A 21,402-nucleotide genomic window follows, 5' to 3' on the forward strand; every position below is an offset into this window, starting at 1 on the left:
TCCTTGATTCTAGTTGTGGTGGCTTAGCCTTTATCAGTTAGGGTTGGGATTCTCTATCTTGGTTACTTGTTCTTGAGTGTTTACACTCTATTTTTGCTGGGTTTGCTGTTCGGTTCATTCAGATCTGTTGGAGAAGAAAGCTTTGAGTGAAAATTCATTTTTAAAGTCATAATTACGCATCAAAGTGGTATCAGAGCTTAGGTTGTTCAAATCGAAGCTTTCTTATCATTTTATTGTTGTTTCAGTTCATACTCTGTTTTAGAGCTGTTAAGCTTCATTTTAGATCTGGGTTTTGTTTGTTGCTGAAGTTTTCAATCAGATCTGATTTGTACTCCCAAAAATCAAAATGCTTTCAAGGGTTTTCAAGCAACTGTTATTAGAAGAAGCTTATAGTGTTCATTTAGATAAATCTATTGAAGCTCTCCAGAAACAAGTGGGTATGATTACAAGTTTGTTGGAAAGTGATAAAAGATTTAATGAGAGAAAGAAGAAGCACAAGGCTGATCTGAAAAATGTAAAGTTTTACCCACCTGATTTTGAAGGTTCTTTAAACCCAAAAGACTTTCTTGGATGGGTTCAAGCAATGGACAAATTTATTGAAGTCATGGGTTATGATGAAAGAAGAGGGATGAAGCTTGCTGTGATTAGGTTGAAGAAATATGCTTCTTTGTGGTATGAAGATCTGAAAGGAGAAAGGCATATTTTGGGCAAAAAGAAGATCAAGACCTGGTCCAAGCTTAAAGAGTGCATGCGAAGAAGATTTGTTCCAGATTCTTATGTGCAAAATGTTTATGATTCGAAGAACAATCTGAAGCAAATGAGGATGAAGAATCATCGCAGCTTGATTACAAAATCTAATAATTTCATCAAGACTTATGATCTAATGGAATATGATATTAAAGTAAAACCAATTTTTGGTCAAGATGAAATTGAAGAGACTATTGGAGAATCTGAGTTTGAAGTGAAACCAGTTTATGACAAAGCTGAATTTGAAGAGTTGGAGTTGGTTTGTTATGATACTGAGTCTAAAGAAGTGCAACCAGTTTATGATGAAACTGATGCAAACATTGATGATGCTGATTGCACTGAGTTTGTGATGATTCAAACGCTGCCCTCAATAGCAGCACCCAAGGAGAAATCAAGCTTAAGTGAAGACGTTGATAGCTATGTCAATGTAGCATCATCTGGTTCAACGCAAGAGGTTGCAATGAAGCTGGTTGCAAAGCAGCAGCAGATCACCACTAATCAGCTTGCAATGAAGCTGGTTGCAAAGCAGCAGCAGATCACCACTAATCAGCTTGCAATGGCGCTGGTTGCAAAGGAGCAGCAAATCATCATTGATCAGCTTGAAATGGGGCTGTTTTATTCTCCTACACTTCAAAGCCTTAATCAAATTTATGAGGTAACAGATTTGAATTCACTAGCTACACTATCTTCTATTGAAGATGTTTGTTTCAATGATGTGTCTTATGATATCAATCATATGGAAATTAATCATTCGATGGTAGGAAGACCATGGTTCATTGATAAACTCAATTGTCTTGATTATCACTTGAATACTTACCCATTTGATGAAAAAGGGTTAGAAGCTGATCCTATTGTTACTAATTTGGCTATCATTTCTGTTGAACATGATTCGAGTGATATCCCTTTTAAATTTAATCTGGGTACCAAGTCATTTGAATCGGATTCGAATGAAGTTAATCTGAATTTTGGATCATATGAATCTGATTTGGAAGCTATTAATTGTGTTGCTGACTTGGTTACCAATTTTGTTCAATCCAATTTGGATGAATCTGATTCGGGTGATGATTCTTTTGAGTCTTATGTGATTGTTGATGCTATTGAACCTGATTTGGGTAATAGTTCATTTGGATTCAATTTGACTACTGCTTTTCTTGAAACTAATCTGGTTGCAACAACTATTGGATCTAATTTGGTAGTTCTTATTGAAGATTTTGATATAAAGTTGTGTAATCAGATCCCAAGCCTAGTATATTCTTCACTTGCTGAATTTATTGAAGATTCTAGTTTTGGGCTTGTTCATCAAAGCGGTGTAATGATATCTGTGTTATGTGGTTGCTGGTTATTTTTCAAAGTTGATACAAATAGCAGCCACCGACCAGCAAATATCAAAGTAGGGGGTGACTGGAAGATACGATGCAAGATGAAGAGTGAACAGAATCTGGTTGAATGGATGGTGCCGTTAATTGTTAGATCTGATGCTGACCATATGAAGCTTTATAAGGATAATGGCTACCTTAAGGACTTGAGGACAAGTCCTAAATTAGAAGGGGAGGATGATGCGGGTGTGACCACGATCTCCAAATTTCAAATTGATAAACTTGGGTTAATATTGAACACAAATCAGTTCATGTTTTATTCCCAAGTATATTCTGTTTTAAAGGGTCATTTCATGTGCACATCAGCTGGTAATGATTTTGAATTCCCTACCATGTGTAGAACCAGCTTTGAAGTCAGCTCCTTACTCATCAAATGTCCTAAGTATAGCTTACAACAATCGGGTCAGCATGCGAAGCTTCATATTCCATGCGGACAGCTTTGGCGTCCACCGAAATGATGAACAACGTAATTTGGATCCTTTCAGTTTGAGTTTTGATTAGAATATAATCTACTCCGATTGGATGGATATGTTAGTGTTTATTTTGCAAGAATAAAGTTTTGAAGTTTTCGATTGCTAACCAGCTCGGAAGACAAACCAGCACGGGTTGTTATAATATAATGTCAAGGCAGCACAACGAAGAACCAGCACAACGTTGAATCAGCTCAACGAAGGGTCAGCAACATGTTGAACCAGTACAACGTGAATGATCAACGAAGAGCCAGTAACAAGTTGAACCAGCTCAACAAGAGCCAGCTCAAAGAACATATGATTAACTTTCAACTTAAAAGGTTACTTAAGAGGCAGCTTCAAATGAAGTTAGTTCGACCAGCAAATGAACCAGCAATTGATGTTAGTTCAACCAGCAAATGATGATTAGTTCAACTAGCAAAAGTTGTTAGTTCAACCAGCAAAAAGAACCAGCATAAGTTGTTAGTTCAACCAGCACGAGGGATCTTTAGAGCCAGCAAAAGTGATAGTTTAACCAACATGAGTTTTACGTGTTCTACGAACTAAGCACTCAGCACGATGAAAGCTAGTTCACTTAGTTCTTATAGTTAATGTTGGACTAGCACTAATCTTTGATGCTTAATCAGCTATGGAAGTAATGATAACCTATCTTTGAATGCTCAAACCAACCAGCTCGATACGTTGATGCTCAACCAGCTCGAGATGATTATGTGCGATCAGCCAGCTTCTAAAGATGAAGACCAACCAGCTTGACAATCTTTCACGAGCACTTATACTTTGGAAATGTTCAAAACTATTTTAATTCAATAACCAGCTCAAGACATGTGCTTAACACATGTGTGGGTGATTCTAGAATGTTGGGTTGTCCAAGAAAGATTCTCATCTATCATTGGCTGCTTTTTATCATGGAAGGAGCATTACAAAGTGGCAGGCTTTTTCAGATTGTGTCTTTAATTCTTATTGGCTAATTTGTAAATGCTTGTCCTTTTTGTCTCTTTTTCCTTTTTATGTTTTTGTCTTATTTACATTTAGCTGTATTGTTCCCTCTATAAATAGAGGCTAATTATTAATTGTAAAACCAAGAGTTGATGAATGAATGAAAGTTTGATAGAGCTTATCTATTTACAAAATCTCTGTGTCTTTACGAATCTTCGATTCTGGTGGCTAAGAGTGGTTTCTTTATCAGTGTTTGTGGTGTTTCTTTATCAAACATTGTGGTGAAATCCCAAATCTTCATTTCTGAGTTTATAGTTGTGGTGGAATCTTTATCAGCTATAATCGAGGGTGTGGAGTGTTTCTAGATTGCTGATTGTGGTGGTATCTTTATCAATTAGGAGTTTAGATTCTTAAATCTTCGTTTCATTCTCTGTAATTGTGGTGCTTTGCTTTATCAGTTGTAGAGGTGATTTGGAGTGTTTCCTTGATTCTAGTTGTGGTGGCTTAGCCTTTATCAGTTAGGGTTGGGATTCTCTATCTTGGTTACTTGTTCTTGAGTGTTTACACTCTATTTTTGCTGGGTTTGCTGTTCGGTTCATTCAGATCTGTTGGAGAAGAAAGCTTTGAGTGAAAATGCGTTTTTAAAGTCATAATTACGCATCACATAATATCAAACGCGTTAAGAGATTAATATATCACATAATATTCACATGTTAAAAATATATAGTTTCCAACAAAATTTGTTAAGCAATCATTTTTCAAGTAAACACGGTCGAAGTCCAGACTCACTAATGCATCCTAACAAACTCGATAAGACACACTAATGCAAAATTCTGGTTCTCTAAGACCAACGCTCGGATACCAACTGAAATGTCCCGTTCTTACTGATTAAAAACGTTCCATATTAATTGATTTCGTTGCGAGGTTTTGACCTCTATATGAGACGTTTTTCAAAGACTGCATTCATTTTTAAAACAAACCATAACCTTTATTTCATAAATAAAGGTTTAAAAAGCTTTACGTAGATTATCAAATAATATTAATCTAAAATATCCTGTTTACATACGACCATTACATAATGGTTTACAATACAAATATGTTACATCGAAATCAGTTTCTTGAATGCAGTTTTTACACAATATCATACAAACATGGACTCCAAATCTTGTCCTTATTTTAGTATGCAACAGCGGAAGCTCTTAGTATTCACCTGAGAATAAACATGCTTTAAACGTCAACAAAAATGTTGGTGAGTTATAGGTTTAACCTATATATATCAAATCATAATAATACACCACAAGATTTCATATTTCAATACACATCCCATACATAGAGATAAAAATCATTCATATGGTGAACACCTGGTAACCGACATTAACAAGATGCATATATAAGAATATCCCCATCATTCCGGGACACCCTTCGGATATGATATAAATTTCGAAGTACTAAAGCATCCGGTACTTTGGATGGGGTTTGTTAGGCCCAATAGATCTATCTTTAGGATTCGCGTCAATTAGGGTGTATGTTCCCTAATTCTTAGATTACCAGACTTAATAAAAAGGGGCATATTCGATTTCGATAATTCAACCATAGAATGTAGTTTCACGTACTTGTGTCTATTTTGTAAATCATTTATAAAACCTGCATGTATTCTCATCCCAAAAATATTAGACTTTAAAAGTGGGACTATAACTCACTTTCACAGATTTTTACTTCGTCGGGAAGTAAGACAAGGTCACTGGTTGATTCACGAACCTATAACAATATATACATATATATCAAAGTATGTTCAAAATATATTTACAACACTTTTAATATATTTTGATGTTTTAAGTTTATTAAGTCAGCTGTCCTCGTTAGTAACCTACAACTAGTTGTCCACAGTTAGATGTACAGAAATAAATCGATAAATATTATCTTGAATCAATCCACGACCCAGTGTATACGTATCTCAGTATTGATCACAACTCAAACTATATATATTTTGGAATCAACCTCAACCCTCCAACATTCACATATAGAGTGTCTATGGTTGTTCCGAAATATATATAGATGTGTCGACATGATAGGTCGAAACATTGTATACGTGTCTATGGTATCTCAAGATTACATAATATACAATACAAGTTGATTAAGTTATGGTTGGAATAGATTTGTTACCAATTTTCACGTAGCTAAAATGAGAAAAATTATCCAATCTTGTTTTACCCATAACTTCTTCATTTTAAATCCGTTTTGAGTGAATCAAATTGCTATGGTTTCATATTGAACTCTATTTTATGAATCTAAACAGAAAAAGTATAGGTTTATAGTCGGAAAAATAAGTTACAAGTCGTTTTTGTAAAGGTAGTCATTTCAGTCGAAAGAACGACGTCTAGATGACCATTTTAGAAAACATACTTCCACTTTGAGTTTAACCATAATTTTTGGATATAGTTTCATGTTCATAATTAAAATCATTTTCTCAGAATAACAACTTTTAAATCAAAGTTTATCATAGTTTTTAATTAACTAACCCAAAACAGCCCGCGGTGTTACTACGACGGCGTAAATCCGGTTTTACGGTGTTTTTCGTGTTTCCAGGTTTTAAATCATTAAGTTAGCATATCATATAGATATAGAACATGTGTTTAGTTGATTTTAAAAGTCAAGTTAGAAAGATTAACTTTTGTTTGCGAACAAGTTTAGAATTAACTAAACTATGTTCTAGTGATTACAAGTTTAAACCTTCGAATAAGATAGCTTTATATGTATGAATCGAATGATGTTATGAACATCATTACTACCTTAAGTTCCTTGGATAAACCTACTGGAAAAGAGAAAAATGGATCTAGCTTCAACGGATCCTTGGATGGCTCGAAGTTCTTGAAGCAGAATCATGACACGAAAACAAGTTCAAGTAAGATCATCACTTGAAATAAGATTGTTATAGTTATAGAAATTGAACCAAAGTTTGAATATGATTATTACCTTGTATTATAATGATAACCTACTTTAAGAAACAAAGATTTCTTGAGGTTGGATGATCACCTTACAAGATTGGAAGTGAGCTAGCAAACTTGAAGGTATTCTTGATTTTATGTAACTAGAACTTGTAAAATATATGAAGAACACTTAGAACTTGAAGATAGAACTTGAGAGAGATCAATTAGATGAAGAAAATTGAAGAATGAAAGTGTTTGTAGGTGTTTTTGGTCGTTGGTGTATGGATTAGATATAAAGGATATGTAATTTTGTTTTCATGTAAATAAGTCATGAATGATTACTCATATTTTTGTAATTTTATGAGATATTTCATGCTAGTTGCCAAATGATGGTTCCCACATGTGTTAGGTGACTCACATGGGCTGCTAAGAGCTGATCATTGGAGTGTATATACCAATAGTACATACATCTAAAAGCTGTGTATTGTACGAGTACGAATACGGGTGCATACGAGTAGAATTGTTGATGAAACTGAACGAGGATGTAATTGTAAGAATTTTTGTTAAGTAGAAGTATTTTGATAAGTGTCTTGAAGTCTTTCAAAAGTGTATGAATACATATTAAAACACTACATGTATATACATTTTAACTGAGTCGTTAAGTCATCGTTAGTCGTTACATGTAAATGTTGTTTTGAAACCTTTAGGTTAACGATCTTGTTGAATGTTGTTAACCCATTATTTATTATAACAAATGAGATGTTAAATTGTTATATTATCATGATATTATGATATATAATATATCTTAGTATGATATATATACAGTTAAATGTCGTTACAACGATAATCGTTACATATATGTCTCGTTTCGAAATCATTAAGTTAGTAGTCTTATTTTTACATATGTATTTCATTGTTAATACACTTAATAATATATTTACTTATAATTTAACATAATTAACCAAGTTTATCAATATCTTAATATGATTCATATGTACCTAGTAAGACGTTGTTATAACGATAATCGTTATATATATCGTTTTCGAGTTTCTTAAATTAATAGTCTCATTTTTATGTATATAACTCATTGTTAAAATACCTAATGAGATACATACTTATAATAAAATCATGTTAACTATATATATAACCATATATATGTCATCGTATAGTTTTTACAAGTTTTAACGTTCGTGAATCACCGGTCAACTTGGGTGGTCAATTGTCTATATGAAACATATTTCAATTAATCAAGTCTTAACAAGTTTGATTGCTTAACATATTGGAAACATTTAATCATGTAAATATCAATCTCAATTAATATATATAAACATGGAAAAGTTCGGGTCACTACAAACGGCTCATGCAGAGATCAGATTCCCAACTCCAAATGGAGTAGCCGCCATACATGTAGTGACCCGAACTTTTCCATGTTTATATATATATATTAATTGAGATTGATATTTACATGACTAAATGTTTCCAACGTGTTAAGCAATCAAACTTGTTATGACTTGATTAATTGAAATAGGTTTCATATAGAAAATTGACCTCCCAAGTTGACCGATGATTCACTAACGTTAAAACTTGTAAAAACTATACGTTGACATATATATGGTTATATATATAGTTAACATGATTTTATTATAAGTAGGTATCTCATTAGGTATTTTAACAATGTGTTATATACATATAAATGAGATTATTAAATTAAGAAACTCGAAAACGATATATATAACGATTATCGTTATAACAACGTCTTACTAGGTACATATGAATCATATTAAGATATTGATAATGCTAAAAACGAACATATATTTCATAGCATTATTCCTCAAAAAAGACAAGCTTTTAGTTGCAATTGTTCTATTTACAAGTGATATTCGTTTAAATAATAAAAGGTGAAGACAAAAGACAGATTCGACGAATTGTAGACGCAAACGACCAAAAAGCTCAAAAGTACAAAAGACAATCAAAGAGGTTCCAATTATTGATAAGAAACGTCTTGAAATTACAAGAGTACAAGATTAAAAATGAAAAGTACAAGATATTAAATTGTACGCAAGGACGTTCGAAAATCCAGAACCGGGACCAGAGTCAACTCTTAACGCTCGACGCAACGGACTAAAAATTACAAGTTAACTATGTATATAAATATAATATAATATATAATTAATTATATTAATTATATATATTTTATATTTATAAAATAAATCGTTGGCAAACAAAGAGCCAAATGTGGGTGAGCTGTGAAAACGATCTCCGCGACTCGCGAAGTTTGAAGAAGAAAAGGGCCGCGAGTCGCGGAGCCCCAAAAACTAAAACTCCCTATAAAGCCCAACGAATTCTGATCAATTTTTCATCTAAAAAATATCCATCTCTCTATCTATATACGTAATATTTATATTTATATTTTAATTTTAATTTTAATTTTAATTTTAATTTTAATCCTAATAATAAGGGTATGTTAGCGAATGTTGTAAGGGTGTAAGTCGAAATTCTGTCCGTGTAACGCTACGCTATTTTTAATCGTTGTAAGTTATGTTCAACCTTTTTAATTTAATGTCTCGTAGCTAAGTTATTATTATGCTTATTTAATCCGAAGTAATCATGATGTTGGGCTAATTACTAAAATTGGGTAATTGGGCTTTGTACCATAATTGGGGTTTGGATAAAAGAACGACACTTATGGAAATTAGACTATGGGCTATTAATGGGCTTTATATTTGTTTAACTAAATGATAGTTTGTTAATGTTAATATAAAGATTTACAATTAGGCGTCCCTATAAATTACCATATACACTCGATCGGACACGATGGGCGGGGTATTTATATGTACGAATAATCGTTCATTTAATCGGACACTGGAATGGATTAATAGCCACTAGAATAATTAAAACAGGGGTGAAATTATGTACAAGGACACTTGGTATAATTTGAAATGTCCCGTTCTTATTGATTAAAAACGTTCCATATTAATTGATTTCGTTGCGAGGTTTTGACCTCTATATGAGACGTTTTTCAAAGACTGCATTCATTTTAAAACAAACCATAACCTTTATTTCATAAATAAAGGTTTAAAAACTTTACGTAGATTATCAAATAATGATAATCTAAAATATCCTGTTTACACACGACCATTACATAATGGTTTACAATACAAATATGTTACATCGAAATCAGTTTCTTGAATGCAGTTTTTACACAATATCATACAAACATGGACTCCAAATCTTGTCCTTATTTTAGTATGCAACAGCGGAAGCTCTTAGTATTCACCTGAGAATAAACATGCTTTAAACGTCAACAAAAATGTTGGTGAGTTATAGGTTTAACCTATATATATATATCAAATCGTAACAATAGACCACAAGATTTCATATTTCAATACACATCTCATACATAGAGATAAAATTCATTCATATGGTGAACACCTGGTAACCGACATTAACAAGATGCATATATAAGAATATCCCCATCATTCCGGGACACCCTTCGGATATGATATAAATTTCGAAGTACTAAAGCATCCGGTACTTTGGATGGGGTTTGTTAAGCCCAATAGATCTATCTTTAGGATTCGCGTTAATTAGGGTGTCTGTTCCCTAATTCTTAGATTACCAGACTTAATAAAAAGGGGCATATTCGATTTCGATAATTCAACCATAGAATGTAGTTTCAAGTACTTGTGTCTATTTTGTAAATCATTTATAAAACCTGCATGTATTCTCATCCCAAAAATATTAGATTTTAAAAGTGGGACTATAACTCACTTTCACAGATTTTTACTTCGTCGGGAAGTAAGACTTGGCCACTGGTTGATTCACGAACCTATAATAATATATACATATATATCAAAGTATGTTCAAAATATATTTACAACACTTTTAATATATTTTGATGTTTTAAGTTTATTAAGTCAGCTGTCCTCGTTAGTAACCTACAACTAGTTGTCCATAGTTAGATGTACAGAAATAAATCGATAAATATTATCTTGAATCAATCCACGACCCAGTGTATACGTATCTCAGTATTGATCACAACTCAAACTATATATATTTTGGAATCAACCTCAACCCTGTATAGCTAACTCCAACATTCACATATAGAGTGTCTATGGTTGTTCCGAAATATATATAGATGTGTCGACATGATAGGTCGAAACATTGTATACATGTCTATGGTATCTCAAGATTACATAATATACAATACAAGTTGATTAAGTTATGGTTGGAATAGATTTGTTACCAATTTTCACGTAGCTAAAATGAGAAAAATTATCCAATCTTGTTTTACCCATAACTTCTTCATTTTAAATCCGTTTTGAGTGAATCAAATTGCTATGGTTTCATATTGAACTCTATTTTATGAATCTAAATATAAAAAGTATAGGTTTATAGTCGGAAAAATAAGTTACAAGTCATTTTTGTAAAGGTAGTCATTTCAGTCGAAAGAACGACGTCTAGATGACCATTTTAGAAAACATACTTCCACTTTGAATTTAACCATAATTTTTGGATATAGTTTCATGTTCATAATAAAAATCATTTTCTCAGAATAACAACTTTTAAATCAAAGTTTATCATAGTTTTTAATTTACTAACCCAAAACAGCCCGCGGTGTTACTACGACGGCGTAAATCCGGTTTTACGGTGTTTTTCGTGTTTCCAGGTTTTAAATCATTAAGTTAGCATATCATATAGATATAGAACATGTATTTAGTTGATTTTAAAATTCAAATTAGAAGGATTAACTTTTGTTTGCGAACAAGTTTAGAATTAACTAAACTATGTTCTAGTGATTACAAGTTTAAACCTTCGAATAAGATAGCTTTATATGTATGAATCGAATGATGTTATGAACATCATTACTACCTTAAGTTCCTTGGAATAACCTACTGGAAAAGAGAAAAATGGATCTAGCTTCAACGGATCCTTGGATGGCTCGAAGTTCTTGAAGCAGAATCATGACACGAAAACAAGTTCAAGTAAGATCATCACTTGAAATAAGATTGTTATAGTTATAGAAATTGAACCAAAGTTTGAATATGATTATTACCTTGTATTAGAATGATAACCTACTGTAAGAAACAAAGATTTCTTGAGGTTGGATGATCACCTTACAAGATTGGAAGTGAGCTAGCAAACTTGAAAGTATTCTTGATTTTATGTAACTAGAACTTATTGAATATATGAAGAACACTTAGAACTTGAAGATAGAACTTGAGAGAGATCAATTAGATGAAGAAAATTGAAGAATGAAAGTGTTTGTAGGTGTTTTTGGTCGTTGGTGTATGGATTAGATATAAAGGATATGTAATTTTGTTTTCATGTAAATAAGTCATGAATGATTACTCATATTTTTGTAATTTTATGAGATATTTCATGCTAGTTGCCAAATGATGGTTCCCACATGTGTTAGGTGACTCACATGGGCTGCAAACAGCTGATCATTGGAGTGTATATACCAATAGTACATACATCTAAAATCTGTGTATTGTACGAGTACGAATACGGGTGCATACGAGTAGAATTGTTGATGAAACTGAACGAGGATGTAATTGTAAGCATTTTTGTTAAGTAGAAGTATTTTGATAAGTGTATTGAAGTCTTTCAAAAATGTATAAATACATATTAAAACACTACATGTATATACATTTTAACTGAGTCGTTAAGTCGTTACATGTAAGTGTTGTTTTGAAACCTTTAGGTTAACGATCTTGTTAAATGTTGTTAACCCAATGTTTATAATATCAAATGAGATTTTAAATTATTATATTATCATGATATTATCATGTATGAATATCTCTTAATATGATATATATACATTAAATGTCTTTACAACGATAATCGTTACATAATGTCTCGTTTAAAAATCATTAAGTTAGTAGTCTTGTTTTTACATATGTAGTTCATTGTTAATATACTTAATGATATGTTTACTTATCATAGTATCATGTTAACTATATATATATATATATGTCATCATATAGTTTTTACAAGTTTTAACGTTCGTGAATCACCGGTCAACTTGGGTGGTCAATTGTCTATATGAAACATATTTCAATTAATCAAGTCTTAACAAGTTTGATTGCTTAACATGTTGGAAACATTTAATCATGTAAACATTTCAGACCTATACCGGGTTCCGTCTTCCCGAATATTAAGATGCTTCTCCGATCCTTTGGGTATTTCATCCTTTAAATTTCCCTCTTTTAAAACTCCTTGTTGCGCCTCCTTTATTTGAGTAGTAAGGTTATTATGAATCATTATATTCATAGATTTTACTCGAATGGATTCTCTGTCCTTCCTGCTCAAGGCATCGGCTACCACATTTGCCTTCCCTGGGTGGTAACGAATCTCAAAGTCGTAATCATTCAATAATTCAATCCACCTACGCTGCCTCATATTCAGTTGTTTCTGATTAAATATGTGTTGAACACTTTTGTGGTCGGTATATATAATACTTTTGACCGCATATAAGTAGTGCCTCCAAGTCTTTAATGCAAAAACAACCGCACCTAATTCCAAATCATGCGTCGTATAATTTTGTTCGTGAATCTTCAATTGTCTAGACGCATAAGCAATCACCTTCGTTCGTTGCATTAATACACAACCGAGACCTTGCTTTGATGCGTCACAATAAATCAAAAAATCATCATTCCCTTCAGGCAATGACAATATAGGTACCGTAGTTAGCTTTTTCTTCAATAACTGAAACGCTTTTTCTTGTTCATCATTCCATTCAAATTTCTTCCCTTTATGCGTTAATGCAGTCAAGGGTTTTGCTATTCTGGAAAAGTCTTGGATGAACCTTCTGTAGTAACCAGCTAGTCCTAAAAACTGGCGTATGTGTTTCGGAGTTTTCGGGGTTTCCCACTTTTCAACAGTTTCTATCTTTGCCGGATCCACCTTAATACCTTCTTTGTTCACTATGTGACCGAGGAATTGAACTTCTTCCAACCAAAATGCACACTTTGAAAACTTAGCGTACAATTCTTCCTTCCTCAATACTTCTAACACCTTTCTCAAATGTTCACCGTGTTCTTGGTCATTCTTTGAGTAAATAAGTATGTCATCAATGAAAACAATGACAAACTTGTCAAGGTATGGTCCACACACTCAGTTCATAAGGTCCATGAACACAGCTGGTGCATTAGTTAAACCAAACGGCATGACCATAAACTCGTAATGACCGTAACGTGTTCTGAAAGCAGTCTTTGGAATATCATCTTCTTTCACCCGCATTTGATGATACCCGGAACGTAAGTCAATCTTTGAATAAACAGACGAGCCTTGTAGTTGATCGAATAAGTCGTCAATTCTCGGTAGTGGGTAGCGGTTCTTGATGGTAAGTTTGTTCAACTCTCGGTAGTCGATACACAACCTGAATGTACCATCTTTCTTCTTGACAAACAAAACAGGAGCTCCCCACGGTGATGTGCTTGGTCGAATGAAACCACGCTCTAAAAGTTCTTGTAATTGGCTTTGCAGTTCTTTCATCTCGCTGGGTGCGAGTCTGTAAGGAGCACGAGCTATTGGTGCAGCTCCTGGTACAAGATCTATTTGAAATTCAACGGATCGATGTGGGGGTAATCCCGGTAATTCTTTCGGAAATACATCGGGAAATTCTTTTGCAATGGGAACATCATTGATGCTCTTTTCTTCAGTTTGTACTTTCTCGACGTGTGCTAGAACAGCATAGCAACCTTTTCTTATTAGTTTTTGTGCCTTCAAATTACTAATAAGATGTAGCATCGTGTTGCCCTTTTCTCCGTACACCATTAAGGGTTTTCCTTTTTCTCGTATAATGCGAATTGCATTTTTGTATCAAACGATCTCTGCTTTCACTTCTTTCAACCAGTCCATACCGATTATCACATCAAAACTCCCTAACTCTACTGGTATCAAATTAATCTTAAATGTTTCGCTAACCAGTTTAATTTCTCGATTCTGACATATATTATCTGCTGAAATTAATTTACCATTTGCTAATTCGAGTAAAAATTTACTATCTAAAGGCGTCAATGGACAACTTAATTTAGCACAAACATCTCTACTCATATAGCTCCTATCCGCACCCGAATCAAATAAAACGTAAGCAGATTTATTGTCAATAAGAAACGTACCCGTAACAAGCTCCGGGTCTTCCTGTGCCTCTGCCGCATTAATATTGAAAACTCTTCCACGGCCTTGTCCATTCGTGTTCACCTGGTTCGGGCAATTTCTAATAATGTGGCCCGATTTTCCACATTTATAACAAACTACATTGGCATAACTTGCTCCGACACTACTTGCTCCGCCATTACTCGTTCCGACACCATTTGTTCCTTTCGTTCTATTAACCCCTGGTCCGTAGACCTCACACTTCGCCGCGCTATGACCATTTCTTTTACACTTGTTGCAAAATTTGGTGCAAAACCCCGAGTGATACTTTTCACACCTTTGGCATAGCTGCTTCTGATTGTTGTTGTTGTTGCGGTTATTATTATTGTTGGGATGATTGTTGTAGTTGCTGTTGTTGTTGTTGTTGTTGTTGTTGGGCCGTTTGTTGTAGTTGCGATTGATGTTGCGATTGTTGGGATAATTGTTGCGATTATTATTGTAATTGCTGTTGTTGTTGTATTGGTGATTCTTATCACCGTTTTCCTCCCACTTTCTTTTGACTTGCTTCACATTGGCCTCTTCAGCTGTCTATTCTTTAATTCTTTCTTCAATCTGGTTCACTAGTTTGTGAGCCATTCTACATGCCTGTTGTATGGAGGCGGGCTCGTGTGAACTTATATCTTCTTGGATTCTTTCCGGTAATCCTTTCACAAACGCGTCGATCTTCTCTTCCTCATCTTCGAACGCTCCCGGACACAATAGGCACAATTTTGTGAATCGTCTTTCGTACGTGGTAATATCAAATCCTTGGGTTCGTAACCCTCTAAGTTCTGTCTTGAGCTTATTGACCTCAGTTCTGGGACGGTACTTCTCGTTCATCAAGTGCTTGAATGCTGACCACGGTAGTGCGTACGCATCATCTTGTCCCATTTGCTCTAGATAGGTATTCCACCATGTTAACGCAGAACGTGTGAAGGTATGCGTAGCGTACTTCACTTTGTCCTCTTCAGTACACTTACTTATGGAAAACACCGATTCGACCTTCTCGGTCCACCGTTTCAATCCGATCGGTCCTTCGGTTCCATCAAATTCCAAAGGTTTGCAGGCAGTGAATTCTTTATAGGTGCATCCTACACGATTTCCTGTACTGCTAGATCCAAGGTTGTTGTTGGTATGTAGCGCAGCCTGTACTGCGGCTATGTTTGAAGCTAGAAAAGTACGGAATTCCTCTTCATTCATATTCACGATGTGTCGAGTAGTTGGTGCCATTTCCTTCAAAATAGTCAAATGGAATAAGTTAATCATACAGAATATTAAGAGTAGTTAATAGTATTTCGTAGCATAATATGAACTCATTTATAAAAGCTTTTTCTTCATATTAGCGTTTTATAAGTTTAAATTCGGGTATTACCTACCCGTTAAGTTCATACTTAGTAGCTAATATACAATTCAACTACTACAATTCTATATGAAAAACTGATTATAATAATATTTCGCGTTCAAACTTTTACACAATATTTTACAAACTTACAATACCGCTTATTTTACATATAGCATGAAATATAGCACATAATAAATTTGATACAAGATGGTTGTGAAGATAATTCTAGCTAGTACACAAGTCGTTCAGCAAAGGCAATAAAGACACGTAATTCATACGTCCAGAAACAAGTCATGCATTATGGTTTTACTAGGATTACTTCCCATCCTTGGTCTTGTGGAACATAACCGTTATGGCCATTGATAAGACAGCGTGTTGTAACGTCGTCAAAGGGACGAGGGTTACGTAATGTCCAACAGTCCCGTAACAATCTAAAAACCTCATTTCTTACCCCAAGTACCGACTCCGTCACTTGTGGGAACGTTTTGTTTAATAGCTGTAGCCCGATGTTCTTTTTCTCACTTTGGTGAGAAGCGAACATTACTAACCCGTAAGCATAGCATGCTTCTTTATGTTGCATGTTAGCCGCTTTTTCTAAATCATGAAGTCCTATATTCGGATACATTGAGTCAAAATAATTTCTTAACCCGTTGCGTAAAATAGCATTTGGGTTCCCCGCAATATATGCGTCAAAGTAAACACATCGTAACTTATGGGTTTCCCAATGTGATATCCCCCATCTTTCAAACAAAAGTCTCTTATAAACCAAGACATTCTTGGAACGTTCTTCGAATGTCTTACAAACTGATCTCGCCTTAAATAATTGTGCCGAAGAATTCTGACCGACTCTAGACAAGATTTCATCAATCATGTCTCCGGGTAGGTCTCTTAAAATATTGGGTTGTCTATCCATTTTGTGTTTTTATACTGTAAAATAGACAAGAGTTAGATTCATAAAAAAAAAATACTTATTAATACAAGCAATTTTTACATATATCATAAAGCATAAGCACACTATATTACATATATTACACCACACGAATACAACTATCTTATTCCGACTCGCTTGTTTCTTCTTCTTCGGTTTTGGTTCGTTTTGCCAAGTTTCTAGTGATATATGATGTTCCCCTAATACGAGCCGTCGTTATCCACATTGGTTTAGAAAAACCTGGTGGTTTAGAGGTTCCCGAGTCATTGTTACAACTTAAGGACTTCGGGGGTTGACGATACATATAAAGTTCATCGGGGTTGGAATTAGATTTCTCTATTTTTATGCCCTTTCCCTTATTATTTTCTTTTGCCTTTTTAAATTCAGTTGGGGTAATTTCTATAACATCATCGGAATTCTCGTCGGAATCCGATTCATCGGAGAATTGGTATTCCTCCCAATATTTTGCTTCCTTGGCGGAAACACCATTGACCATAATTAACCTTGGTCGGCTGGTTGAGGATTTTCTTTTACTTAACCGTTTTATTATTTCCCCCACCGGTTCTATTTCTTCATCCGATTCCGATTCTTCTTCCGTTTCCGATTCTTCTTCCGGTTCCGACTCTTCTTCCGGTTCCTCTTCGGGAACTTGTGAATCAGTCCACAAATCATTCCAATTTACATTTGACTCTTCATTATTATTAGGTGAGTCAATGGGACTTGTTCTAGAGGTAGACATCTATCACATAATATCAAACGCGTTAAGAGATTAATATATCACATAATATTCACATGTTAAAATATATAGTTTCCAACAAAATTTGTTAAGAAATCATTTTTCAAGTAAACACGGTCGAAGTCCAGACTCACTAATGCATCCTAACAAACTCGATAAGACACACTAATGCAAAATTCTGGTTCTCTAAGACCAACGCTCGGATACCAACTGAAATGTCCCGTTCTTATTGATTAAAAACGTTCCATATTAATTGATTTCGTTGCGAGGTTTTGACCTCTATATGAGACGTTTTTCAAAGACTGCATTCATTTTAAAACAAACCATAACCTTTATTTCATAAATAAAGGTTTAAAAACTTTACATAGATTATCAAATAATGATAATCTAAAATATCCTGTTTACACACGACCATTACATAATGGTTTACAATACAAATATGTTACATCGAAATTAGTTTCTTGAATGCAGTTTTTACACAATATCATACAAACATGGACTCCAAATCTTGTCCTTATTTTAGTATGCAACAGCGGAAGTTCTTAGTATTCACCTGAGAATAAACATGCTTTAAACATCAACAAAAATGTTGGTGAGTTATAGGTTTAACCTATATATATATATATCAAATCGTAACAATAGACCATAAGATTTCATATTTCAAGACACATCCCATACATAGAGATAAAATTCATTCATATGGTGAACACCTGGTAACCGACATTAACAAGATGCATATATAAGAATATCCCCATCATTCCGGGACACCCTTCGGATATGATATAAATTTCGAAGTACTAAAGCATCCGGTACTTTGGATGGGGTTTGTTAAGCCCAATAGATCTATCTTTAGGATTCGCATCAATTAGGGTGTCTGTTCCCTAATTCTTAAATTACCAGACTTAATAAAAAGGGGCATATTCGATTTCGATAATTCAACCATAGAATGTAGTTTCACGTACTTGTGTCTATTTTGTAAATCATTTATAAAACCTGCATGTATTCTCATCCCAAAAATATTAGATTTTAAAAGTGGGACTATAACTCACTTTCACAGATTTTTACTTCGTCGGGAAGTAAGACTTGGCCACTGGTTGATTCACGAACCTATAACAATATATACATATATATCAAGGTATGTTCAAAATATATTTACAACACTTTTAATATATTTTGATGTTTTAAGTTTATTAAGTCAGCTGTCCTCGTTAGTAACCTACAACTAGTTGTCCATAGTTAGATGTACAGAAATAAATCGATAAATATTATCTTGAATCAATCCACGACCCGGTGTATACGTATCTCAGTATTGATCACAACTCAAACTATATATATTTTGGAATCAACCTCAACCCTGTATAGCTAACTCCAACATTCACATATAGAGTGTCTATGGTTGTTCCGATATATATATAGATGTGTCGACATGATAGGTCGAAACATTGTATACGTGTTTATGGTATCTCAAGATTACATAATATACAATACAAGTTGATTAAGTTATGGTTGGAATAGATTTGTTACCAATTTTCACGTAGCTAAAATGAGAAAAATTATCCAATCTTGTTTTACCCATAACTTCTTCATTTTAAATCCGTTTTGAGTGAATCAAATTGCTATGGTTTCATATTGAACTCTATTTTATGAATCTAAACAGAAAAAGTATAGGTTTATAGTCGGAAAAATAAGTTACAAGTCATTTTTGTAAAGGTAGTCATTTCAGTCGAAAGAACGACGTCTAGATGACCATTTTAGAAAACATACTTCCACTTTGAGTTTAACCATAATTTTTGGATATAGTTTCATGTTCATAATAAAAATCATTTTCTCAGAATAACAACTTTTAAATCAAAGTTTATCATAGTTTTTAATTAACTAACCCAAAACAGCCCGCGGTGTTACTACGACGGCGTAAATCCGGTTTTACGGTGTTTTTCGTGTTTCCAGGTTTTAAATAATTAAGTTAGCATATCATATAGATATATAACATGTGTTTAGTTGATTTTAAATTTCAAGTTAGAAGGATTAACTTTTGTTTGCGAACAAGTTTAGAATTAACTAAACTATGTTCTAGTGATTACAAGTTTAAACCTTCGAATAAGATAGCTTTATATGTATGAATCGAATGATGTTATGAACATCATTACTACCTTAAGTTCCTTGGAATAACCTACTGGAAAAGAGAAAAATGGATCTAGCTTCAACGGATCCTTGGATGGCTCGAAGTTCTTGAAGCAGAATCATGACACGAAAACAAGTTCAAGTAAGATCATCACTTGAAATAAGATTGTTATAGTTATAGAAATTGAACCAAAGTTTGAATATGATTATTACCTTGTATTAGAATGATAACCTACTGTAAGAAATAAAGATTTCTTGAGGTTGGATGATCACCTTACAAGATTGAAAGTGAGCTAGCAAACTTGAAAGTATTCTTGATTTTATGTAACTAGAACTTATAGAATATATGAAGAACACTTAGAACTTGAAGATAGAACTTGAGAGAGATCAATTAGATGAAGAAAATTGAAGAATGAAAGTGTTTGTAGGTGTTTTTGGTCGTTGGTGTATGGATTAGATATAAAGGATATGTAATTTTGTTTTCATGTAAATAAGTCATGAATATTTACTCATATTTTTGTAATTTTATGAGATATTTCATGCTAGTTGCCAAATGATGGTTCCCACATGTGTTAGGTGACTCACATGGGCTGCTAAGAGCTGATCATTGGAGTGTATATACCAATAGTACATACATCTAAAAGCTGTGTATTGTACGAGTACGAATACGGGTGCATACGAGTAGAATTGTTGATGAAACTGAACGAGGATGTAATTGTAAGCATTTTTGTTAAGTAGAAGTATTTTGATAAGTGTATTGAAGTCTTTCAAAAGTGTATAAATACATATTAAAACACTACATTTATATACATTTTAACTGAGTCGTTAAGTCGTTACATGTAAGTGTTGTTTTGAAACCTTTAGGTTAACGATCTTGTTAAATGTTGTTAACCCAATGTTTATAATATCAAATGAGATTTTAAATTATTATATTATCATGATATTATCATGTATGAATATCTCTTAATATGATATATATATACATTAAATATCTTTACAACGATAATCGTTACATAATGTCTCGTTTAAAAATCATTAAGTTAGTAGTCTTGTTTTTACATATGTAGTTCATTGTTAATATACTTAATGATATGTTTACTTATCATAGTATCATGTTAACTATATATATATATATCCATATATATGTCATCATATAGTTTTTACAAGTTTTAACGTTCGTGAATCACCGGTCAACTTGGGTGGTCAATTCTCTATATGAAACATATTTCAATTAATCAAGTCTTAACAAGTTTGATTGCTTAACATGTTAGAAACATTTACTCATGTAAATATCAATCTCAATTAATATATATAAATATGGAAAAGTTCGGGTCACTATATAATTGATAACAAAATATTAAAACCTTGGGTTACACTCAGTCGACATCCTGGTGTAATTATTAAACAAAGTATTAAAATCTTGTTATAGTTTAAGTCCCCAATTAGTTGGAATATTTAACTTCGGGTATAAGGATAATTTGATGAGGACACTCGCACTTTATATTTATGACTGATGGACTGTTATGGATAAAAACCAGACGATCATATTAAATAATCCAGGACAAAGGACAATTAACCCATGGGCATAAAACTAAAATCAACACGTCAAACATCATGGTTACGGAAGTTTAAATAAGCATAATTCTTTTATTTCATATTTAATTTCCTTTATTTTAT

The sequence above is a fragment of the Rutidosis leptorrhynchoides genome, chromosome 7, assembly GCF_046630445.1.
Source record: "Rutidosis leptorrhynchoides isolate AG116_Rl617_1_P2 chromosome 7, CSIRO_AGI_Rlap_v1, whole genome shotgun sequence".
Taxonomy (NCBI): domain Eukaryota; kingdom Viridiplantae; phylum Streptophyta; class Magnoliopsida; order Asterales; family Asteraceae; genus Rutidosis; species Rutidosis leptorrhynchoides.